Raw genomic sequence first — 26,270 nt, 5'->3', positions numbered from 1 at the left:
GTGGAAACCAGAAGCAGTCCCTCCTCCCCCCGGGGGGAAGCATCCTCCTCCAGGGTAATATAAGGGCTGAGTGATGCTCTGCCTGCCCCGCCCAAGAATGTGCCTGGAACTTTCCCACCAACGCTCTGGTTGCCTGGGCTCCCAACGGTCTTGGAAGTCTGCGGCATCATCATGGCCGTCATAAGCAGCAGCGTTGCTGGGGTAATGGTCAGTGGACAAGAACAACTTGTGGCTGGGGTTCGGGAGCCGGGGAGGAGGGGCTGGACCCGGCGTGCTTGCCAACTCTTGCCTTTCAGCATTTCTGGCCCTCTGTTCTCCAGACCCTCCTGCTACCCGTGTTTGCCCTCCTGATTGCTCATGGTGTCTGCTAACAGTGAGAACTGTCCCCTTCCAACCCGGCCGTCCCCCTGATCGGGCCGCCCCCCACTCCAGCCAGGCGGTACCGCCCCAGGTGCTGAGAGTTGGTCACCAGCTGACCACTGGCCCGAGCCAAGTGATGCTTCCCCTCCGTTGCCCCGCCCCTTTCCTTGCCCCGCCATTTCCCCTGCCCCTTTCCTCACTCTTTCCCCTTTCCACCCTCTTCCATCACCCCTGCCTCCCCCTTTCCTTTCCCTGCCTCCTCTCATTCCTCCCTTGCCCTATCCCCTTCCCTTGCTCCTGTCCCCACGATCTTGACCTCGCCCTTGATGATTCTCTATGGCCTTGACCTCCCATCTGGGGGGAGAAATAATTCCTCCTAGACTGAACGTGACCTTTCTCCCCGCAGGACCAAAGATGCCTCCCCTCTACCCTATGCCGGTCCTCTTTGTGATCCTACATTTTCTGTTCATCCTCCTCCTCCATTTCCTACCCTTCCTTCTACTTCCTGTACTATTGTTACTTGTCTTCCTGCCTCTTCTGGCCCGAGACTCTGAGGAGGATGCAGGAGCACAGGAGGAGAACTAGTCTGGACCATCTTTAGGTAACTTCCCCCTCTTATTTGTAGAGAATAACCTTTTGTCTTTTTAAGGGATAAGAGAGCAGGCCTTGGAAATTGAGATGGGACCTTTAGTGGCCATAAATCCGGATTTACTTGGATTTGAAATTTATTAGCTGTGTGACCCCCTAAGCAAGAACCCCTTTGTCCCTCTATCTCAATTTTCTCTTCTGTAAAGGAATAATAGCATCCACCTCCCAAGGTGGTTGTAAGGATCACAGGATGGTAAAGTGCTTAACACAGGGCCTGGGATTGGGAAGTGCTACATGAATGTTAACTGCTTTTTTTTAAAATTTCTTTAATCAGGTGCAGTTGTTTCCCAGTGGATGTTTCTATATGGAAATTTAAATGTCATCATTGTAACCTGCCAATGGAGATGAGATGTTCTGCCATTGGGAATGAATTCAACTGAATTAAGACCAACTCCGCAGAGGGGATTTAGTTTTAATAATGGGTTTTTGTTCTAATGTTAATGACATAACATTGTTTATTTCATTGTTGTGTTTCAAAATGTTCTTATATGGGAAAATGTGGTCAATTTGGAAACATTGGTCAAATTTTTATAAGTGATGTTGTTAGAAAAGCAATCTAGATGTTGTTAGATTAAGAAATAGATTGTAACAATGTGCTTGATGTTCTAAAGTACTCTGATTGAAGAACTAATACACTTGCACTTATGCTTATGAATAAAGAGAAATTTTACCTGTAGTTGTTTGCCTCTTGCTTACAAAAAATTTGAGACTGTTAATCAAGTTATTTGGAGATACTGTTATAATGTTAAGGCCTATGAAAAATTTGCATGGGTGTTTTTAAAAAGAAAACTGATCATTGTTTAAAGGGTGGGAAGGATACAGAATAAAGAGCTTGTCAAATATATTTGTAAACTTTCAAAGACTCTCAAAACCAGCTAATCATAAACTTTTTTAAAAATAGTATTTTATTTTTCTAAATACATGCAAAGATAGTTTTCAACATTCCCCTTTGTGAAACCTTGTGTTTCTAATTTTTCTCTCTCTCTTCCCCCTTCCTCTTCCCAGGATACCAAGCAAACCAATATGACTTAAACATTTGTGGTTTTTCTAAACATATTTCCATATTCCTCATCCTGCAAAAAAAGACTTAAAAAGTGAAAAAAAAAAAGCAACACAAGTAAAAAACCCCATGCAAACAAACAACAACTGAAAGGTGAAAATACTATTTTGCCATCCACATTGTCTCCATAGTCCTGTGTCTGGGTACCACTGAGTTTTGTTAGGTTCCCCTCCCACCCCATTCGGGTCTCCTTGACTGTAGGGTATGTTATCCTAGGCTCCCACACATACTGGTATCTGTGTGACCTTGGGTGTGTTATCCTAGGCTCCCACACATACTGGTATCTGTGTGACCATGGGTGTGTTATCCTAGGCTCCCCCCCCCCAAACTGGTGTCTGTGTGACCATGAGTGTTATCCTAGGTTCCCCCCACACTGGTGTTTTTGTGACCATGGATGGGATAACCCAAGCTCCTACTACACTGGTTTTTGTGTGATTCTGGGTGTGTTTTCCTAGGCTCCCCCCACACTAGTGGTCTCCTTTTTCCTGTGTGTTTAAGACTAAAAGTGGAAGTGATTCCTGGGTGTGATCTTGGGATGTGATCTCAACTCCTTCTTCTTCTTGTTATGGGTGTTTTTTCCCCTCTGACCACTCCCAAGAGCGATATGTTGCCATGTTTGTCATGGTGTGCAGATAAATATCAGATCAGATGGGAGGAAATTATGAGAATTAATTGCCATCTTAAGACATAAATAGAAGAGATCTCCTATGGTAGGTATTAAGGACCGTTCTCATGTGTCTCTAGGTGTTGGGTCCAGAGAGAGGTCCAGGTGTTGGGGGATGATGGCTGATAAATAAGATGCTATGGTCCCTTTTGAGAGATGTTCTCTTGGGTTAAGTGATTTTGCAGTTGGAGAGGCCTTAGGTTCCATTGGATCCCTTGGTATGGAACTTTTGAAATGTTCTCTGGAGTTTCATTGTTTGGGGTATCTTGATTGCCAAGGGATAACATGAGGTGCAAGTTGTGGTCCTGGTAAGGTTTGTTATGATCTCTTATGTTGTTGAGGATATTTAAATAGTTTGAGGTGCATGCGATCCCCTGGGGTGAACTCTTACAGAGCTATTCTTCTGCCCTTCTTGCTGTTAGCCTCCCCCATTTCCTTTACCCTTTACTATTGGGTGAGCTTTTGTACCAAATTAAGTGTTTATGATATTTCCTGTTTGAGGCAAATCCAATGAGATGAAATTTCAAACAATTCTCTTTCCCCTCCCTTTTTTTTTCCCCTAACTGTAATTTCTTTTTTGCATCTTCATCTTATGCCTTCCATTTTACCAACCCCCCTTTCCTCTTCTTTCTGTACAATCTCTTTTTCACTCTAGGTTCTTTTTAATATTATCATATCAAAGTCAATTTATACTTACATCTTTTTAAACATACCCCTAAGATATACTCCTCAAGAATTACCCCTATCATTTTCTAAAGTAGCATAACCATTTTAACCTTTAAAAAACATTTTTTTTCATTTCTATTTGACCTTCTTATGCTTTTCTTGAGGTTAGTATAGGAGAATCACATTTTGTGTTAAGTTCTATTCTTTTCATCAGAAATAATTGAAAACCCACCCTTTTCACTGAATATCCTCCCTGAAATATATTGCTTAGTTTTGCTAGATAGTTGGTTTCTGGGAGCAGTCCAAGCTCCTTTTCCCTTTGAAATACATTACTCCCATACCCTTTGATCCTTTGATATAGAAGCTACTAGATCTTGGGTCTTCCTAATTATGGCTTCTTCATATTTGAATTTTTTTGTGGTTGTTTGTAGTATTTTCTATTTAATTTGGTAATTCTGGAATTTATCCATGGTACGGTTTGGAGTTTTCGTTTTGTGGTTTATTTCAGTGGATGGTTAATCAGTTGTTTCGATGGGGATTTTATTCTCTGGGTTTTAGGTTATTAGAGGAGTTTTCCTTGATGATTTCTTGAAAGATGTTGTCCAGCAACAGGATGATTTCAGAAAGGCCTGGAGAGACTTATACGAACTGATGCTGAGTGAAATGAGCAGGACCAGGAGATCATTATATACTTCAACAACAATACTATTTGATAATCAATTCTGATGGACATGGCCATCCTCAGCAATGAGATGAACCAAATCAGTTCCAATGGAGCAGTAATGAACTGAATCAGCTACACCCAGCGAAAGAACTCTGGGAGATGACCAAGAACCATTACATCGAATTCCCAATCCCTATATTTTTGCCCACCTACATTTTTGATTTCCTTCACAGGCTATCTGTACAATATTTCGGAGTCTAATTCTTTTTCTACAACAAAATAATGGTTTGGGTATGTATACTTATTTTCTATTTAATCTATCCTCTAATATATTTAACATGTATTGGTCATTCTGCCATCTAGGGGAGGGGGTGCGGGGAAGGAAGGGAAAAATTGGAACAAAAGGTTTGGCAATTGTCAATGCTGTAAAATTATCCATGCATATAACTTGTAAATAAAAGCTATTAAATCAAAAAAAAAAAAAAAAAAAAAAAAAAGATGTCCAGGCTCTTTTCTTTTTCATTGTAGTTTTTAGGTAGCTTGGTACTTCTTATATTGTCTTGCCTGTATGTAATTATCTGTTCAGGGAAGTATGTGGGCAGAGCCAAGATGGCGGAGCAAGCACACATGACTCTCTAAGCTCCTCTCATTACCCTCATAACCAACTATTTAATCCAGCCTCAAAAATAACTCTTCACTGCTTAAATTCATGAAGATAAGAAGCACTACAACTTACCAGCCGATCTGGAAGCTCGCCAGGAAAGGTTTGTCCTGAGGGGCCAGGAACAGACTAGCACAGGCAGTGAGAGACTAGCATCCTGAGCAAACCAGGAGCGGGGGTGATCTCTGTGGCTAGAGAAGTTATAGGGACCACTCTGCTATAGGCTAACTGCTCTGCCTTGATTACAAAGCAGTAAACTGGCAGAGAAGTTAAAGCCTAAAACAGAGGGTCCTCTAAAAAACGCCAGAACCTAACGAGATCTGGCTGTAACCCCTCAAACCCGGAAGTGACTCAGGCAGACTTTACCGCAGCCCTGTGGCCACATCCGGCAGTTCGGGGCTTTTGCGGGGGCAGTTACTAATCTGCACGGCAGCGGGGCACAGCCTGGGCAGCCTCTGATCGGCAGAGTGGGGGGCTCAGCCTGGGGCAATAGAACCTCCCTAGCTGACTGAGCTTCCTGGGCAGACACATCCAGTCACTGCAAATCCATTCACTGCTCATCTGCTAATACCCATAGCCCCAGGGCAGGGTTTGGCTTGGGGCAGTGAAACTCTCACGCTAAGTGTCTAGCCCCAGGGCAGTCGTTATCTCACACAGCTGAGGTTCTTTGAAAGGCACTTTCCCAGCCCAGCCCTGCAGACCTGAGTTACTTTCGGGTGGGGAACTCTTTCCCAGAGCACTCCAGTATCTCGCTGCTTTTTGTAGCCGGTCGGCAGGACAGCTATCCGTCCATATACTTTTCACTGCTCTGCAGAGGAAGCTGGTAACCTCCTGGCTCTGAAGGCAGACCTTACAGGCTTTAACAAAATGAGTAAAAAAATCAAAAGAACGATTGATAGTTTCTACACAGAAAGAGAACAGCGCGCATTTATGGATCCTTGTTATTTACATATATATTCAATTGTTGACATACCCAATCCTCAGTGGAACGATACTTTGGCCAAATTATTCCACCACCAATATCTTGACCAATCCAAACAAAGCCACAATATTTAACCATTATTTTCTTGTCCTTTTCTTTATAGCTAGGGATTTCATCCCAGTCTTTAAGTCAACTCCCAGGAGGGCTGTCAACTGGTATTCCCTGGCTAAATTCCTGACACAAATTCTTGCATTGTTTCTGTCCCATTTTACAATCTGGTCCCAATCCATGTGTCAGTGGAGGTCTCCATCACCCTCAGGCCTGCAGTAACGCGAGAGCTTCCTCAGGAAAGTCCTTTATCACTGGGGTCGACAGCAGTCTTCACCAAAAACAAATTTAGGAGGGGTAACCTCTTGGGTCTCCCCCAACCCAACCAATGGATCTCCAGACTCGTTACCTCAAGTTTACACATATATTTTCTTTCAGACTGCACTTTGCTGGCCATAAGGATTCTACTTCCATCACTCTTCAGTTCTGCTTTCCATTGAATACCTCTGCCTTGGGTCTTTGTCTAAGAGGGGAGGGAGGCTGTACACTCAGAGCCAGAGAACACAGAGAAAACTGCCCCGTTCGGGGTGCACATGTCACCATTTTGGGGTGCACAGCCATGTCTTCCAAAGACCCTTGATCCAAGATGAGCCCCCAACTGTGTGGGATGTGAGACACTCCTACCCAAAATGACTACTCACAAATCACTCAAAGTAGAAAGCAGAAAAGATTGTTTATTATACAACTTTTCATGAGAGGCAGGCCAGTCCAGCTATGAGATAAAGGTAAGTAAAAGTACTCATAGCAGGAGGGCCGCAGAATCAGTGAATATACACAGCTTTTATAGAATTGGTTAGAAGAGATTATATCACAATTTAGAGAGCATTGAGAAGCATGGGGCCTCCTAATTGGATATTGCAGCAAAAAAAAATTGGAATGGAATGTTTCAGTTTCCCTGAAATCACCTGATTTCTAGAAAACCAAAAATCAGGCCTTCAGGCTTCAGATAATTAAGCTGACAGTGTTTAAATTAATAGACTAAATATTGGTAAATGTCAAACATTGATAAATGTCACCAGCTTAGATTAATAATATGTCTGTAACTAACCAAGGTTTAGGTAAATATAGGTCTGCACATATTGTACTTGTGCAGGTCATAGGGAAACACAGAAATAATGAAAATAAAGAAAAAGAATTCACACATTACTGTAAGTTCTTCTTCTCTCCATTCCATATGTTTATATTTTGTTTTTTTGTTTTTTTTAATTTCTTGGCATCTTATACCTTCACTGAATTCCCCTTTGCCCCATTCTAATTTTCAAACATTATTTTCTTTTTCTAAGATTCTGTATCTTCTTTTCTAGTTGGTTACCTTTTTTTAATAATCTTGGAAGTTTTTTTTTTTTTTTAATTTTTCCTCAATCTCTCCATTTGATTTTTGCATTCTTTTTGAGTTCTCCTAAAATACTTTCTGGGTAGCTAGCCATTTCACATTAATCATTGGGGTAGAAGAGGCTTTTTTACTTCATTGTTCTCCTCTGAAGATGAACCCCAGTCTTCCACATTCCCATAGTATGATCCCTTGTTTTGGTTCTTTTACACTTTGTTTTTTTAACTGAGAACTATTAGTGTAAGCATTGGTAAATCCTGGGATAAAGGGATGCTGCCTCTAGCTTCCTTTTCTGAAGTGGAACTCCAAGCTAAAAGAGCCAAGCTCCTTCAAGTGCCCCCAGCTTGCAGTAATCCTGCCCCACTGCTTCTGCATTCACCAGGTGTGCTGATTCCTTCTCACCCAGGGCATCAACACAGCTGGGCCTGGTGTTCCTCATCAGCTGAGGTTCCCTCCTGGACTCAGATCCTTGATTCTTTTCAAGGTTTAGGAGGCAGGAGGTTTTGTGGGTCCTACTGAAGCTCCAGCCAAAGCCTGCTAGCCCCAGCCCTCTGGCTGGCTGTTTCTGCTAAGTTAGCCTGGAGGAATTTACACTTAACATTGGGTTAAAACTCCATCCTGCGGCCTTTCTTTAGGTCTTAGGTTGTCCCAGGATGTCTGACATGTGCCAAAATGCTTGTGGCAAGTCTTCTTTGTTTTTTCACCAGTCTATGTTCACCCTTAGGCATAAATTTGTTCTGTTTGTGGAGGAAATCTAGAGAGCTTGAAATTTTCTGACCTATCCTACTATTTTCCCAGAATCCTCCCTCAGAGTTTCATTTTCTATTCTTGGAACGTCCGGGCACTTTTCTTGTATAACTTCCTCTGTCGTGGCATTAAGGTTTCTGTTCCCATTCTGTTCCTTGGCAGGAAGATGTGTTTCTTGGATAGTGAGTTAATTTTCTTGAAATGTTATTGGGTTTTGCTTCTCTTCTTTTGGATTGTCATTCACTTGCAAACATATCTGAGTTCCTCCAAACTGCACATTATTTGTATTATACATTATATTCTATTACACATTATATTGTATTATACATTGTACTCTCATACTACTTCCCATATGAAAATGAAAACAATGCTGAAGTTTCTCCCTATGTGCTCAAACTGAGGTTGAAGGGACCTGCTGCTAGGCTGCCATTAAGCCATTCACAGGAAAGTGCTCTTTGAACCTGGCCATTGAGAACTAGGGCCAGGAAGGCCTACATTCAAAAGTTGTAATGTCCGACTCGCTCTCTGGAGGACCTGAGGACCAGCCTTGATCTTAGTGGAGGAGTGCAGGAGGCAGGAGAGCCACCAGGATGATGGTCAAAGAGGGAATGTCTCTATTTCCAGTCCTCTCAGCCCTTAAATGCCTCGGTATGATGACATCCTTACAGCACCCTAAGTATGTGTGAACCAGAGAACCATGAAACACTACACTAAGTACTCAGTACATGGGAACTAGAGAACCTTCATCTCATTAATCACACTGAGTTAACACCCTGCTGAAGACTCTTTGCTTCAAGTATACTGTTCTCAGAGGTCCCCCATATCTGCGGTCCTCTAGAAAAAGGGGCCTCACATAATTCTTAGCTGTGTGTCTTAGCTGGGCAAAGTACTTCTCCTCTGCCTTTCTCAGTTTCCTCATCTGTAGAATGGAGTCCCAGCAGCAGCCATTTTCCAGGGCTGTTGTGAGGATCAAATGATTGACAAGCACCTGGTGTGCCGACAGTGCTGCACACTGTTGGTGATTATTGTTAGGACTGTTAGTGTCTACCTGGCAAGATGAGCCTCTGTGCCTTTCTCAGGCCCAGGCAGGGACATTGGTGGCTGCTTTCTGCAGGGCCCAGCTTCAGCAGAATCATGAAATGCACACCCCTTGACCCAGCAGTGTTCCTACTGAGTTTATAGGCCAAAGAGATCTCCGAGGAGGAAAAGGGTCCCACTTTTGCCCAAAAGTTGGTGGCAGCCCCTTTAGTAGTGGCTAGAAACTGGAAACTGAAGGGATGCCCATCAACTGGAGAATGGCTGAATAAATTGTGGTATATGAATATTATGGAATATTATTCTTCTGTAAGAAATGACCGGCAGGAGGATTTCAGAAAGGCTTGGAGAGACTTACATGAACTAATGCTGAGTGAAATGAGCAGGACCAGGAGATCATTGTGCACAGGAATAGCAAGACTATATGAGGATCAATTCTGATGCACAAGGTTATTCAGGCCAGTTTTAATGGTCTTGTGATGAAGGGAGCCATCTACACCCACAACGTAGCACTTCCTCTCTTTTTATTGTTTGCTTGCATTTTGTTTTCTTTTTCATTTTTTTCTTTTATGATCTGATTGTTCTTGTGCAGCATGATAACTGTATGTGTGTATATATATAGTATATTGTGTATTTTGTGTATACATATACAAACACACACACACACACACATATATATATATGTGATTTAATTATTTATTTATTATAATTTTAGCATGTTTAACATATATTAGAGAGGGGAAGGGAGGAAAAAGTTTGGAACACAAGGTTTTGCAAAGGTCAATGTTCAACACGTATCCATGCATATGTTTTGCAAATGAAAAGCTGTAATAAAAATAATACATTTTTTAAAAGAATTGCACACATTTGATCTATATCTGATTGTTTGCAGTCTTGGGAATCTGGAGAGAGGGAGAAAACTTTGGAAAACAAGGTTTCGCAAAGGTGAATGCTGAAATATATCTTGGCATATATTTGAAGAATAAAATAGTGTTAAAAATAATAATTAAACGCACATCCTGCTTTTCTCTGTAGTCCGTTGCAGGCAACTGTTAAATCCCCCTCTCCGTACCTTCCCTTTCCTGTTTCGGGGTCCCAAGCTGCTTTAGCTTTGGGGTTAGGGGACGGGCTTCTTCATTGTTAAGGGCGCCATTGCTCCCATAGAAGGAAAGGAGGAAGGAGGGAGCGGAGGAAGAGGCTGCGGGCAGTGAGTGTGGAAACCAGAAGCAGTCCCTCCTCCCCCGGGGGGAAGCATCCTCCTCCAGGGTAATATAAGGGCTGAGTGATGCTCTGCCTGCCCCGCCCAAGAATGTGCCTGGAACTTTCCCACCAACGCTCTGGTTGCCTGGGCTCCCAACGGTCTTGGAAGTCTGCGGCATCATCACGGCCGTCATAAGCAGCAGCGTTGCTGGGGTAATGGTCAGTGGACAAGAACAACTTGTGGCTGGGGTTCGGGAGCCGGGGAGGAGGGGCTGGACCCGGCGTTCTCGCCCACTCTTGCCTTGCAGCATTTCTGGCCCTCTGCTCTCCAGACCCTCCTGCTACCCGTGTTTGCCCTCCTGATTGTTCATGGTGTCTGCTAACAGTGAGAACTGTCCCCTTCCAACCCGGCCGTCCCCCTGATCGGGCCGCCCCCCACTCCAGCCAGGCGGTACCGCCCCAGGTGCTGAGAGTTGGTCACCAGCTGACCATTGGCCCAAGCCAAGTGATGCTTCCCCTCCGTTGCCCCGCCCCTTTCCTTGCCCCGCCATTTCCCCTGCCCCTTTCCTCACTCTTTCCCCTTTCCACCCTCTTCCCTCACCCCTTTCCTCCCCCTTTCCTTTCCCTGCCTCCTCTCATTCCTCCCTTGCCCTATCTCCTTCCCTTGCCCCTGCCCCCACGATCTTGACCTCGCCCTCGTTGATTCTCTATGACCTTGACCTCCCCTCTGGGGGGAGAAATAATTCCTCCTAGACTGAGCGTGACCTTTCTCCCCGCAGGACCAAAGATGCCCCCCCTCTACCCTATGCCCGTCCTCTTTGTGATCCTACATTTTCTTTACATCCTCCTCCTCCATTTCCTACCCTTCCTTCTATTTCCTGTACTTTTGTTACTTGTCTTCCTGCCTCTTCTGGCCCGAGACTCTGAGGAGGATGCAGGAGCACAGGAGGAGAACTAGTCTGGACCATCTTTAGGTAACTTCCCCCTCTTATTTGTAGAGAATAACCTTTTGTCTTTTTAAGGGACAAGAGAGCAGGCCTTGGAAATTGAGGTGGGACCTTTAGTGGCCATAAATCCGGATTTACTTGGATTTGAAATTTATTAGCTGTGGGACCCCTAAGCAAGAACCCCTTTGTCCCTCTATCTCAATTTTCTCTTCTGTAAAGGGAGAATAATAGCATCCACCTCCCAAGGTGGTTGTGAGGGTCACAGGATGTAAAGTGCTTAACACAGGGCCTGGGACTGGGAAGGGCTACATGAATGTTAACAGCTTTTATTTTTCTTTAATCAGATGCAGCTGTTTCCCAATGGATGTTTCTATATGGAAATTTAAATGTCATCATTGTAACCTGCCAATGGAGATGAGATGTTCTGCCATTGGGAATGAATTCAACTGAATTAAGACCACCTCAGGCAGAGGGGATTTAGTTTTAATAATGGATTTTTGTTCAAATGTTGACGACATAACATTGTTTATTACATTGTTGTGTTTCCAAATGTTCTTATATGGGAAAATGTGGTCAAATTGGAAACATTGGTCAAATTTTTATAAGCTATGTTGTTAGAAAAGCAATCTAGATGTTGTTAGATTAAGAAATGGACTGTAACAATGTGCTTGATGTTCTAAAGTACTCTGAAGAACTAATACACTTGCACTTATGCTTATGAATAAAGAGAAATTTTACCTTTAGTTGTTTGCCTCTTGCTTACAAAAATTTGAGACTGTTAATAAAGTTATTTGGAGATACTGTTATAATGTTAAGGCCTATGAAAAATTTGCATGAGTGTTTTTAAAAAGGAAATTTATCATTGTTTAAGGGGTGGGGAAGGATACAGAGTAAAAAGATTGTAAAATATATTTGTAAACTTTCAAAGACTCTCGAAACCAACTAATCATAAACTCTTTTTTAAAATAGTATTTTATTTTTCCAAATACATGCAAAGATAGTTTTCAACATTCCCCTTTGCAAAATCTTGTGTTTCTAATTTTTCTCTCTCTCTTCCCCCTTTCCCTTCCTAAGATACCAAGCAAACCAATATAAGTTAAACATGTGTGGTTTTTCTAAACATATTTCCATATTCCTCATGATGCACAAAAAAAAAAAGAGTTCAAAAGTAAAAAAAAAAAAAAAACCCAAAAAAACAAGCAAACAAACAACAGAAAGGTGAAAATGCCATTTTGCCATCTACATTGTCTCCATAGTCCTCTCTCTGGGTACCACTGAGTTATGTTGGGTTGCCCTCCCACCCCATTTGGATCTCCTTGACTGTAGGGTGTGATATCCTAGGCTCCCACTCCACTAGTGTCTGTGTGAATGTGGGTGTGATATACTAGCCTCCCTCCTACTGGTGTCTGTGTGACGGTTGGTGTGTTATCCTACACACACACACACACCCCACCTCCCCACCCCCAGCTGGTGTCTGTGGGATCATGGGAGTGATATCCTAGGCTCCTCCCACTGGGGTCTGTATGACCCTGGGTGTGTTATCCTAGGCTCCCTCCCCATTGGTGTCTGTGTGACTGGTTGTGATATCCCAGTCCCACCCCACTGATGTCTGTGTGACCGTGGGTGTGATATCCTAGCCTCCCCCCACACTTGGGTCTCTTTGATTGTGGGAGCTTTTAGGATAGTCTTCCACCACAGTTGTATCTGTGTGTTTGCTGTACCCCTTGGGCCTAATGACACCTCTAGGTGAGAATAGAGAGAGTTTTGAGAGTTCAGGCCAAACAGTCTGGGGGAAGAGGGTCATGGGCCTGATGAACCCCCAAGGGCATTGAGAAGGACAGCCAGGCGGACATCCACAAGAGCCTGTGGTCAACTAAACCCAGAGTAGAAAGTACTGATGAACTGTTGTCTGCTCTGCATACTGCTGTGCTGGACAGAGTTCTGTAAGTATCAAGCTGCAGCAAAGGTCACCAGCATTTGGCAACTAAGCAGTCGCTGGCCCCCTTGGGAGAGGGCACTTTTTCTTGAGAAATGAGGTCAGGAGACAGGCTATAGGGGACTGAGAAGGGAGGGACAGCCCCAGAAGTGGATATTATGGTTCAGGCCAGGCAGAGTCAGGAAATTAGTGAAATTCCAAAAGGGTTTTCTCAGTCCACACCAAACTGACTGGATCAAAAGGTCTGCTGGAGAGGCAACCCTTAAGAAAGACTCCTTTGGAGCCTCCTGGAGAGCCCTGCATGCTGGGGGCTTCCACTTGTCTCCACCATGCTAAAGGAAGTTCTTGGTTTTCAGGCTACAGTTGCCATGTGATGTAACCTGTGGGACAAGAATTAGGCTCTGTAGACCTTTCTGTGAACCCTGGGAGAAAGAAATGCCTCACTTTGACCCAGGCCATCCTCATTCTGCACAACTCATTATTAACACCCATCTTGCATGGGAAACCCAAGGCTTCACACTCCATATTGATTGTGAATTGGGTGTCCTCAGAACAGTCCTTGTGAATTGGGCAGACCCAGAACAAACAGGCTGAATTGGGTAGGCCCAGAATAGCCAGTATGAATTGGGTGGATTCAGAACAGCAAATGTGAATTGGTCAAGTTCAGGACCACCAGTGCAAATTGGACAGACCCAGAACAGCCAATTGCTTAGCACAGTCAGTCAATCACCACTTACTTAGGGCTCCCTATCCTCTGGGCTCTTTATTACCACTGGAGATGCAAAGAAAAGCTCAAGACAGTCCCTGCCCTAGGAGGAGAGTTACTTGGGGGAGGGGAAGGAGGTGACATGCAAACAATCCAGTACAAAATTGAATTTTGCAGAATTAAGGGGAGATGGCCACAGGAAGAAGGTATTCCAATATGGAGGCCTGAGGCTTCCTGCCAGAGCTGGGACTTGAAAGGAAGCTGTTGGGGAGTGGGGGGTTGGGGTACACTGTGAGTCTTGGGCAAAGCAGAACAAGGAGGATCATGTCACCCTGTTGGAATCTTTACAAAGTGTTAAGTCATTAGAATTGATAGAGACAACAATTATCTTGTTTAGCATGGTTCAGTATGATTGATCTGATCTTACAAGGAGATGTTATGGGCCAGAACTTGAAACAAGGTACTAAGTGGACTGATAGAAACAATGCTTGTGTTCACACCTTTAGAGAGCTCATATAAGCAAGAAGCTCTTAGGGCCAGAGAGCACTCTGGGACAGACACAGAGCACTCTGGGAGGAAGCCCACAAGCCCACTCTCAGAGGTGGAGTCAGATTCATTCCAACTTTCACCTTGGTGCTGGCTGGAGACATTTGGAAGAAGAGAAGCCAAAGCTGGCAGAGGCAAATGATTAGGTGCAAGAGCTCTAGGAACCAAGGAGAGATAGGTCACCAAGAAAACTAATCAGGCTATTTTGGAGGAAGCAATAAAAGATCTGAACTTTTAACACCTGGTTGCATTTGGGGTGATTATTACTCTGAGCTGAAACTAAGGCTGACTCCAGAAAACCTCCCCAAGAAACCTGCTCCCAGAAAACCATTATATTATATAAAAGAAGAGAACACCACATTTTGGCACCCAACGTGGGGCTGACAGGCCCATCAGTGGATTTCAATGGAAAAGCCTCTGATCCTGAATCCAGTGGAAAAGTCTCCTCAATCCAGAAATTAGGGTGAATACAACAAAGAAATTTTGTTAAAAGAGTTAAAGTAGAATTTCATCTAAAATGGGACAGATGTTTAGAAAACAGCCTTCTGTTTCTGTTCAAGGAAAATGTTTATAGAGCATTGTCAAGGTTATGAAAAGCCAAGATTTAATTATAATTTTGCAGCAGATCACTGAACTTTTAGAAACTGTAAAGCACATATGCCCTTGTTTCTCTCTGGAAAAGGAATTAGATCTAAACGAGTGGAAATTGGTAGGAGAGGATCTTTGTCAATTCTATAATAAAAATGGACCTGACTCAATTTCCAAAGACATACTTAATACATATAATTTAACACAATTGGCATTAGGAAATTTTATAAGTATTAAAATAAGGAAAAAGAAGAAAGAGCAAGAAGGGGAAGTGCCAATTAAACTAGGTGAAAAGCAGGGTGAATCAGATAAGAATGGAGTTAAGTACAATTTTGAGTGTGATACTTCACAGCAGGAGAAATTAGATCATTCCACATCCCCTCCCCCCTCAATTAACCCTTCATGGGTGAAGGAAGAAGGAGGAGGGGTGAGGCAGAAAGACAATCAGCATCTCCTGTGAAGCAGAATATGACAAGATTAGAAGAGACATTAATTAAGGCAAAAAATGAAAGAGAAGATATATCTGATTTTATAAATTCATATCCTGTGATTGAAAAGCTTGACTTTTCAGGTCAAAAAGGGAGAAGATACACTTCTTTTAATTTGGAAGAAAATTAAAGATTTGAAAAAGGGTTGTACTCTTTATGGGGCTACATCCTTTTATGTTAAGATGTTACTAGATAATTTGTCACATGAAATTGTAACCCCAAATGATTGGAAATCCATAGCTAGGACATGTTTAGAATCTGTACAAAATTTTTTGTGGCTTTCAGAGTATCATGAATTATGTAGAATTCAAGCCCAATGCAATAGGCAAACAGGAGCTATTGTACAAATAGCTTTTGACCAACTAGCATGTGAAGGTCAGTATGGAGAGAATTCAGAACAGATTTATTATCCCATACCAGTGTATGAGCAAATTTCTAAGACTTCAATAAAAGCTTGGAGTTCTCTCCCTGGACAGAATGATGGATATAAAGCCTTCACAAAAATAGAGCAAGGTCCCAATGAACCTTTTGCTGATTTTGTGGGATATTTGCAAACAGCTGTAATAAGAACCATTGGAGACAATGCAGCAACAGAAATAATGAGCAGACATTTGGCTAAGGAAAATGCCAATGAGGTTTGCAAAAGAATTATATGGGGACTAGACAAAAATGCTCCTTTAGAGGTGATCATAAGGCGCTGTGCCACAGTGAGCACAAATGCTTATTATTCCCAAACTATGATGAACATGGAAAGACAGGGTCCCTCTTGGCAAGGGAATTTTAGAGAAACTCGTCGATGCTTTCAGTGTGGAAAAGTTGGACATCTGAGAACCCAGTGTAGATATGGAGATAGAGTGAGAAGACAGGGTAAGAGAAAACTGAAAACTCCATGTCCAAAATACAACCGAGGCTTTCACTGGGCCTCTGAATGTAGAGTGACTCAGGTAAATGAGAGGTGGGGCCCAGCTTCAGGGCCCCAGGTAGGGCAAGATGGCAGCCGAGGTTACACCCAGAGAGTCTTTAGAAATTCAATAATAAGACAGGATCAATCAGTCAAAAGGCAATCAGAGGGGAAAAGGGGATTGCAATTAGGAAAAACAGAGTTGTATGCAGTAAAGACTACTGAGATATCCCCTGGAGAGGTGAAATCTGTTCCTGTCCAGCCTATGGATCCCTTGCCTCCAGGCACAGTAGGCTTGACCATTTCACCTCCTGAGGGTGCTTACAAAACAGTGGCCATCCACACACTGATGTGGCAAACTGGGGAATTTGTAGCTAATATCCCAGTCACTAACACAGATAGACAACCTGTGATTTATCAGCCAGGAGAAGTAGTAGCATCAGGCTTACTGTTACATACCCCTCATAGTCAATCTGATGATAGTTGCCCAAATTCTGACTTCTTGGAGCAGAGTCCAGGAATATTTTGGACAGCAGTTGTGACAGAAGACAGACCTATGCTCACTATTTATGTGAATGGAATACCATTAAAAGGATTGGTAGACACAGGTGCAGATCGTACAGTTATTAGAGGTGCCAGTGGCCCAGTCACTGGCCAAAGATTAAGGCAGACACCTACATGTCTGGTGTAGGAGGATCAATAGCAACAGAAGTTAGTGCTGCCCCTATGAAATGGACATTTGAAAATGAAACAGGAGTTTTTACTCCTTTTGTGGTTGAAAAAAAAATCCCCATCAATCTGTGGGGAAGAGACATTTTGCAGCAGATAGGATTAAAATTAAGTACTTCAGCTTTTTAGGCTTTTTGATAAAGATGCACTGGCTCCAGAAGACAGGTTTTATAACCCACCAGAAGAGCAGTGTCCAGTGTGAGCACCTTCACTATCTTTAGATAATTTCCAAATGATGATGAGAAATCCCAAAAGTAGTAAATAGAAGGGAATTAGATAGGTTAACTGCCTGGGGAAGAGGGTTTGCTTGTATCTCCACAGGTGGAGAAGGAATCAGATGGGTGCCAACGAGCTGTATTCACCTTGTCTATCAGAAAGAAAGAGAAAAAGAGAAAAACCTCAAAACAAAGGAGAAGATTTAAGAAACATCTGACACCAAAAGAGCATGGCTGACAATGAGACTCTTAAAAGAACTTTAAAATTTTCATGAATCATTGGATTCCCTAACACAAGATGAGACTCTTTCAGTTCTTGAAAACCAGCAAGAATCATTGGATTTCTTGAGATGAAAAATTGTTGATGAGATTATTGCAGTACTTCAAAGCTTGCAGGGATTATTGGATTCCTGACACATGAACTAATGGACAAGGGATTCCTTTTGGACTATTTCTAGAACTTATGGACATGTGTAAATTCTCATGTTGATTCATGTTATTTGTTACATTACTACTAGCCTGTGTTATATTGCCTCCCATATTGATGGATTTATGTGTACCTGTTTCAAGTGAGCCCCTTTAGAAACCTGCTAATCTGATCTGATTTCCCATTTCCTTTGGTGTTTTCATCTCCCTTCCTGCAATGTCAGGGATGGCATGACCACCTTCTTTTTATGGTGTTTTCACTTCTTTTTTGAGTCGTCAGGGAAGGTGTGATCATCTTTTTGGGGTTCTCACCTCCTTGAGAAGTCAGGGAGGTCATGACCACCTTATGTTCTAAAACAAAAGAAAACGGGAGATGTTGGAATCTTTACAAAGTGTTAACTTATTACAATTGATAGAGACAATAATTATCTAATTTAGCCTGGCTCAGTATGACTGATCTGATCTTACAAGAAGATGTTATGGGCCAGAACTTGAAACAAGGTACTAAGTGGACTGATAGAAACAATGCTTGTGTTCACACCTTTAGAGAGCTCATATTAAGCAAGAAGCTCTTAGGGCCAAAGAGCACTCTGGGACAGACACAGAACACTCTGGGAGGAAGCCCACAAGCCCACTCTCAGAGGTGGAGTCAGATTCATTCCAACTTTCACCTTGGTGCTGGCTGGAGACATTTGGAAGAAGAGAAGCCAAAGCTGGCAGAGGCAAAAGATCAGGGGCAAGAACTCTTGGAAACAAAGAGAGATAGACCACCAAGAAAACTAACCGGAATATTTTGGAAGAAGCAATAAAAGATCTGACCTTTTAACACCTGGCTGCATTTGGAATGATTATTACTCCGAACTGAAACTAAGGCTGCCTCTAGAAAACCTCCCCAAGAAACCTGCTCCCAGAGAACCATTATATTATATAAAAGAAGAGAACACCAAATTACCCCATGGCAGGGTCGGTGGAAAAGACTGAAAAGAGAGCTCAGATGTGCCAGGGCATCCACCAGTTAATGATAGAGATTCTTTTTTTATAGGCTTTTATTTACAAGTTATATGCATGGGTAATTTTACAGCATTGACAATTGCCAAACCTTTTGTTCCAATTTTTCCCCTCCTTCCCCTCCCCCACTTCCCTCCCCCCCCCCATGGCAGATTGACCAATACATGTTAAATTTGTTAAAGTATAAAATACAATATATGTATACATGTCCAAACAGTTATTTTGCTGTACAAAGAGAAATGGACTTTGAAATAGTGTACAATTAACCTGTGAAGGAAATAAAAAATGCAGGTGGACAAAAATAGAGGGATTGGGAATTCAATGTAATGGTTCATAGTCACTTCCCAGAGTTCTTTCACTGGGTATAGCTGGTTCAATTCATTACTGCTCTATTGGAACTGATTTGGTTCATCTCATTGTTGAAGAGGGCCAAGTCCATCAGAATTGGTCATCATATTGTATTGTTGTTGAAGTATATACTGATCTCCTGGTCCTGCTCATTTCACTCAGCGTCAGTTCATGTAAGTCACTCCAGGCCTTTCTGAAATCATCCTGTTGGTCATTTCTTACAGAACAATAATATTCTATAACATTCATATACCACAATTTATTCAGCCATTCTCCAATTGATGGGCATCCACTCAGTTTCCAGTTTCTGGCCACTACAAAGAGGGCTGCCACAAACATTTCTGCCCCTTTGGGTCCCTGGCCACTACAAAGAGGGCTGCCACAAACATTTCTGCCCCTTTGGGTCCCTTTCTCTTCTCTAAGATCTCTTTGGGATATAAGTCCAAGAGTAGCACTGCTGAATCAAAGGGTATGCACAGTTTGATAACTTTTTGAGCATAGTTCCAAATCACTCTCCAAAATGGCTGGATGTATTCATGATTCCACCAACAATGTATTAGTGAATGACAAAGATTCTTAGCACATACCCAGGCATCCCCACACATTCCCTTCCCACCCAAAACAAACACATAGCCTTTAAAAAACACTTATTGAAGGCACTTTTCTGATTCCTTTGGCGTTGGGGAATCCTGCATGGGCAGATTGACCCTAGATGGAAGTTAAGTATCTAGTTTTGTTTAAATTATGTGAACCAAGACTGACAAAGAAATCTGAAGAGAAGATAGGGTTTTAAAAAGCTGTTTATTGGGATTGGGGCAGATTGCATGTGTAGTTCTCAGCTGAACATTTCTCAGGTTATGTACACAGCATTGGCAAACTGTTGGTTAATGGAACAATCCCTTACTTCCAGTGATAAAAGTAAACTGAGTATCTTTCCAAAAGGAACAAATGATAACTGTTGGTTTTACAAATGGAGACCTCAAGATATCTTTGAAAATTCAAAACTAAATTTAGTATTACTAGAATTAGAACATTATCATGAAGACACAAAGACATAGAGAAACCAACTTTCTGTCATAAACACACAATATATACCTTTGAGAATGTGTGTGTATATGTATGAATGTGTATGAATGTATGTTTTGTCTTCCATAATAGAATATATACTCCTCAAAGGAAGATACTGGTTGTGGTTTTTTGTATCTCTAGCATCTAGCACAGTATCTAGTACATAGTAGGTGCTTAATGAATGCTCATTGCTTAGTTGCTTGATATTTAGGAGCATGAGGACCTTTCAGTATTCATCAGATAATACCACAGACATGTTAGTCTTACTTTGCTTATGTTTGGGCTAGACAGGGAAACTATTAAAAGTATGCATACAAATTGGCCTATGGTATTTGGTGGAATTAGCTGTTCTTTGGTGGCAAAAGTATTGAGGTTCAGAAAGAGACCCCAAAAGTTTGGGGTCCCACACCAGTGTCACAATGTGTCTCAAAAGAATTTGCAGGCTTGAACCCATCTCCAAGTCAAGGGGCAAAGTTTATTGTAATTGTAACACCGATTGAAGCAGGCTGATTTCCCCCCCCCCAAAAAAAAAATAAATAGCAAAGAACTAGGGGCAAGAAAATAAATTTATAGGACAAAGTTTGGAAACAGATGGTTCATATCACTGAAATGCTAATTTTATGGCTTAGAAGTTAGATGTAGAATTGATGAGTGGTCTAGTGTGTACCTCATTCTTGAATCTTATAGTTTACTCTGGTATGTACCTCATTATTGATTCAGAAACTTTATCACTGATCAATAGACGATTATCTGACAACCAGCATTTTTATGGAATTACAGTCAGGAGATTTTAGACTCATTGACAGACAGAATGTTAGAACAAAATCCCTCTAAAATCAGGGGCCTCTTACTGCTCTATTTCCCCTAGAAGCTGCACCTTATCATTGCCCTCTCAAGCAGTCCAGACTCAGATTCATTTGGGATAAAGGGAAGAAGATCTCATTTTTTTGCAGCTGTTTTAGGCAGACAAGGGGCATAGAACTTGCCCTGCCCAGTAGGTGCCAGACTGAGGAGGGGAGACATGTGTGTCTTGTAGGTGGCGGCAGCAGCATCCAGGGGTTCCTGAGTGTCAGAATCAGGTATCAGGAGATATTCAGGGTGACCAAGTAGCTGGAAGTTCATGGCTTGGAGTCCTAAAGAAACAATTTTCACAAGTAGATTAGAAATGCAGGGGCCAAAAATGAGCAAAAGACCAAAAGCACAGTTGGTATGGGGGTTCCTAGGGACAGTGACCAGGAGACTGGGGTGGGTAGATGAGGCTATCATGAATGTCTCTCATCCAGGCAACTTTTCCTAGGGTAAATACCAAAGTGCATTTTTTTCCCATTTCCCAGCTTTTGTCTCCCCAAAGGTGCAGGGTCAATGGCTGGTACAGTGGCATTATACCCAGTGAAAGGAGTGCTCAGGTGGCCTAGGGGGCAAGCACCATGATGCTTCAAAGATGTTAAGCATCGGGTCTTAATGCCCAGCCACAGCTTGGGTTATTTGAGAAGTGATGGCTGGCCAATGTCACTCTATGAAGAGTTAGGCAGGCCAAAACGAGGTACGATCTCCTTTAGCAAAACTTTTAGCCTTTTCAGGCTTGTAAGGCAAGGCTTTTATCCGATTAGCAAAGGTGTCAGCAGAGACCAAAAGCACTTTCAAGTCCCTGCGGGGGCGGCATGTGTGTAAAATCTATCTGCCAGTCCTCCCCTGGGAACACACCCCTCCTCTGAATGGGCTTCAGGAGAGGGGAATTTCAACGACCCCTTCAGGACTCTTCACAAGGGACTGGAGAGCCTCTCCCCAATTTTAAAGCCCTTGTGAGGGCAATGAGGTCAGCCCTCTGGGCAGAGATGCCATGGGGGAACAGCTTAGCCTCCAAGATGTTATGGAAGCACAATTTTTTAAATTTAATTTTAAAATTTGACATACCATGTCAATAGGAATGATTTCTAAACTTGCTATTTGAAATATCAGAGCAAAAGCAATTTCAAAGGAGCTCTAATTAAAGCCCACTAAAGGGATATGTAACTTAGATCTACTTGCACTCATAGTGATAATGGAAGATTTAAGGATTTGGGAAATTCAGGAAAACAGAAAAGCAGTTTGCTGCTACTTTAAAAACTCTGGGTACAAACTGCCTGCTTTTGAGTTATCTAGCATCAGACTTCTGAGGGCCCTGTCAGTAAAAACTGGCATCTGAACCCCTCCCTGGCACACAAAAGAGAAACGGTCTGTGTGAATTGGACAATAACCAAATGACAGTTCAGTTTGTCTGGAAGATTTAATGAGAATCTAGGGAATCTCATGAACTCAAATTAAGTCCATTTTAAAATCTGTTCCATCTCAATTTTAAGAATTGACTTGTTTTCTCCCCAAAACAAAAGGGAAACTTACTTAAAGGAGTAGGAAATACAGTTAAGACTATTTGGCTATCAGGAAAATTCTAAGATTGTTAACTAAGCTATTTGGCGTTATTGCCATCATGTTAAAGCCCAAACTAGTCATTTCCATGTTTGGAACAAGAGGGAGGAGGTGACCGGTTCACCTCCACATATGAGGCTTGCTGCAGCTTTTCCCCTTCATGGGGAGAGGGAGGGGTAATCAAACAGCACAGCCCACAAGAACACACAGAGTAGTTGGGGTGGGCCACAGCGAGCTCAGCCCTTCCCTGGAGTCTCTAAGTCTCTGTCAGCTCCCCTCTGTGGTAAGATTGCCAGTTGCCATCATCAGTCCTGAGAACTGAGCCTGTTTAGGATGGAGAGTTCTAAAAAAGAAATGTGTTTACTAGGAATCTCTCCAAGCTTGTTCCATGATTGATCCTTGGCACAGGATAAGTTTAAACATACAAAACATGCTCAACAAAATCTCCTGTAGGTTTGAGTCCTGGTCAACTTTTACAATGAAGTAGCCAGCTCTAAGCTGGGCTGAGCAGACTTTGGTATTAGGGAGAAAAGCTCTTGGGCTGGTCACTGATGTTCTTTTGGGTTTTGACTTTGCCCGATCATGAAGTCGGTAACCCGCCATTCGAGAGAGATGCCATAAGTTCCTCAGAGGAACGCCTTCCCGAACTGTCACAGGGGTGCATCTTATCTGGGCAAGAGCTGGAGGGACAAACTCAGCCTCTGCTCAAGGTGGGAGCCTTCTGACTCAGTTTCCCAGCTCTGTTTCTTTGTTTCCCACGTGATTATTCCCGAGTCTGTGAGGGGGAATCGTTATCGCACGACTGGCTGTCAATCAGAGCTAAGGATGCCTTATCCTGTCAGGTGTGTGCTCTCTTGCTGAAGCCTGAAGGACCTGTTGTGATGCTTTTATAATCATGTCCCCGCTTTTCCTCTTCTACCAAATTTCTACAACCAGAGCAAATGGTTTGGCATGGGTTCTGTCAATAAAAAGTTATTAAAAAAAAAAAAAAAAAGAACTCTCCATCCTAAACAGGCTCATTTCTCAAGGCTGATGATGGAAACTGGCAAGCTTACCAATGAAGGGGAGTTGACAGAGACTCCAGGGAAGCCCTGAGCCCAGTGCAAGTATCCGGGGGGACACACAATGGTTTCCTACTTTAGATCTTAAAGATGCTTTCTTTTGTATACCATTGCATAAAGTCGCAATTTCTTTTTGCCTTTAAAGGGACAAATCCAAGGGAATGTAAACCCCCACCAGTATACATGGTCAGTCCCACCTCATGGCTCCCATGACGACTCCAACATATTTGGACAGGTCCTGGCTACCCCAAATATGGATGATATCTGGATCTGACCCCCCCAGAGGCTGCAGCCATACAAACCCCTAACTTCTTCCCCTCACCTCCCAGGGCTATGGAGTTTCTTTGTCTAGAGGCCCACATTGCCTATCAGTCTCTTGAGACCCTGAAAGCTAAACAGATCTCTCCTCCACCTTAGCCTTCCCTAGAGCCTTTTATGAAATCTGGGGTCAGGTCCTAGGGGTCTCAACCCAGTCCCTTGGACCTGATCCCAGACCCCTTGCTTCTTTCTCAAAGAAACTCAGTGTCTCTGGGGTGACCCTCCTGCCCCAGCCCTTCTGATTGAGGAAGCCCCCCAGCTCCTCCTGGGCCAACATTGGCGGTTCTAACTCCCCACCAGGTTCAGAACCAGAGTTTTACTATTGGAGAAAGGACACCAGAAGGGGCATTCACTTAAGGCCAAGGAAACAGGCCGGCAGGGTCAGCTGCCCATGCTGCTGCCTGTTTGCCCCTGACCATGGTACCTTTCAGGCCCTGATTCCTGCACTCTCATGCAGCTCCCAGGAACAAGCCCTTGCTAATGAATGGGGTAAACCTTTTTTCCCTTCTGGCTGGTCTCCAACACCCTTGGACCAACTTCTAATCCCAGAGGCCAGAGGGTGAAAACTTCTCCTTGGCCTAAACTGAGCTACTCCCTTGGGGAAAATGCTCTCCAATCCCTTGTGGAAACTATTTTCGCTGCTCCCAAGCTGGGAGAGACAATTCAACAAGTCTTCCAGGCCTGCCCAGTTTGTGCCCAAGTAAATCTTGAAAAGGACTTTTAAACTTCCCCTGTCCGTAGGAGGGGTACATGCATACCTGGGGGAGGACTGGCAGATGGATTTTACACACATGCCCCTTGGCAGGAACTTCAAACTGCTTTTTTCCCCTGTCTCCTTTACTAATTGGGGAAAAGCCTTCCCTTGTAAGACTGAAAAGGCTCAGAGGTTTGGCTAAAGGAGATCAAACCCATAATTAATGATCATCTCTACTCTGCCTGTCATCCAGTACTTAACGCCTTTCAAGCATCATGGTGCTTGCACCCTAGGCCACCTGAAAAGCTGTCTGGATGAGAAGCATTCATGATAGCTTCATCAACCACCCAGCTTCCCTCTGGGTGCAGTTCCTGGATATTGTTCCTATTAACTCCACGTTTGATTATTCTCTTTGCTCATATTTGGTCCCTGCATTTTAAACTTACTTGTTAGATTTGTTTCCCCCTCAGGCTCCAAGCTATGAACTTCCAACTGTTTGTTCACTATGACTACCATTGGCTATCTGATTCTGATACTCAGCACCCCCCCAAATGCTGCTGCCTCCATCTTGCCTCCCCTCCTCTGTCTGGACCCCCACTGGGCAGGGACAAGTCTATGCCCTTTATCAGCATGAAGCAGCTTTAGAAGATGAGACCTCCCTCCCTTTGTTCCAAATGGAATTGGGGAAAACTGTTTGAGGGGGGAAATGATAGGAGTTAGATTCTAGAGGAAACAGCAGTAAGGTACCCCAAAACTCTACCTTACAGTGCTTCTGTGGTAACAATTTGACAATGAAGCTAAAGTGTTCTGGCTTTGGAATCAGTAATCCCAACATTCCCCCAACCTTAGAGGGCTTCTGTTCCAACAACTTGTCAATGATTCTAAGTTCTGCTATCTTTGGAATCCTTGATCCCAATATGTCTCATGCTTACAGAGCTTCTGTTAATCTGTTATGATTCTGTTTATGATCTGTTGATGATTCAAAAGTTTTCTGGCTTTAGAATCAGTGAACCCAAGGACCCCCTCAGACTTAGAGGACTCTTGTTTTAGCAGTCTGTCAATAATTCTAATATCTTCAGGTGCTAAAATCAGTGATCCTGAGATCCCCTGGACCTTAAAGAGCTTCTGTTATAACAATTTGTCAATGATTCTAAAGTCTTCCAGCTTTATAATCAGTGAACCTAAAGTCCCCCCCAAATTAGAGAGCTTTTGTTCTAACAATCTTTCAATGACTCTAAAATCTTCTAGGTTTAGTATAAGTGATTGCAAGGTCCCCTGAATCTCAGGGGGCTTCTGTTCTAATAAATTGTTAATTATCCTAAAAATTTTCAGCTTTAGAATCAGTGAATCCAAGGTCCCCCCAAAATTAAAAGGCTGTTGTTATAATAAACAATGTTTCTAAAGTCTTCTGGCTTTGAAATCAGTCATCCTGAGGTCTCCTGGACTTTGGACAGCTTCTGTTCTAACAATTTGTCAATAATTTTAAAGTTTTCTGGGTTTAGAATCAGTAATCCCATGGTTCTGTATATCAGTCTGTCAATTATTGTACAAATCTTATGGACTAGGAATATAATAATATTTCTTTCCTTGCAAATCTAATCATTGGGAATAGAACCATAGGATCATTAATATCTGCCTCAGCATTTTATCACTCACTACTTTTGTGATTAGATAAACAGAGCTGAAAACAAACATGACTGAAGGGAAATACATCAAGGATCTAGAGAATGTGAAATGTTCCATATGTGAAAGCTTTCAATGGAAACTCCTATTATGATAACATTTAATCTCACTCCTTATGTTGTATTGGTGCCCTGGAA

The 26,270-nt window shown here is 42.8% G+C and overlaps 2 long non-coding RNA genes across 3 annotated transcripts; both read left to right on the top strand.

Moving 5' to 3' along the window:
- Positions 1-228: 228 nt before the first annotated feature.
- Positions 229-1,673, top strand: LOC127543000 (uncharacterized). Its single transcript, XR_007949047.1, has 3 exons — positions 229-451; positions 767-961; positions 1,283-1,673. It is a non-coding gene; the product is annotated as an uncharacterized LOC127543000 (long non-coding RNA).
- Positions 1,674-10,154: 8,481 nt separating this feature from the next.
- On the top strand, positions 10,155-11,746 carry LOC127542996 (uncharacterized). Of its 2 annotated transcripts, none has more exons than XR_007949042.1 (3): positions 10,155-10,284; positions 10,845-11,039; positions 11,357-11,746. It is a non-coding gene; the product is annotated as an uncharacterized LOC127542996 (long non-coding RNA). The 2 variants fall into 2 exon arrangements; XR_007949041.1 differs by lacking the exon at positions 10,155-10,284 and adding an exon at positions 10,332-10,528.
- The last annotated feature ends 14,524 nt before the right edge of the window (positions 11,747-26,270 follow it).

The sequence above is a fragment of the Antechinus flavipes genome, chromosome X (assembly GCF_016432865.1).
Source record: "Antechinus flavipes isolate AdamAnt ecotype Samford, QLD, Australia chromosome X, AdamAnt_v2, whole genome shotgun sequence".
Taxonomy (NCBI): domain Eukaryota; kingdom Metazoa; phylum Chordata; class Mammalia; order Dasyuromorphia; family Dasyuridae; genus Antechinus; species Antechinus flavipes.
Note: the sequence above shows the minus strand (reverse complement) of the source record. Positions and strands in the feature narration are given on the sequence as shown.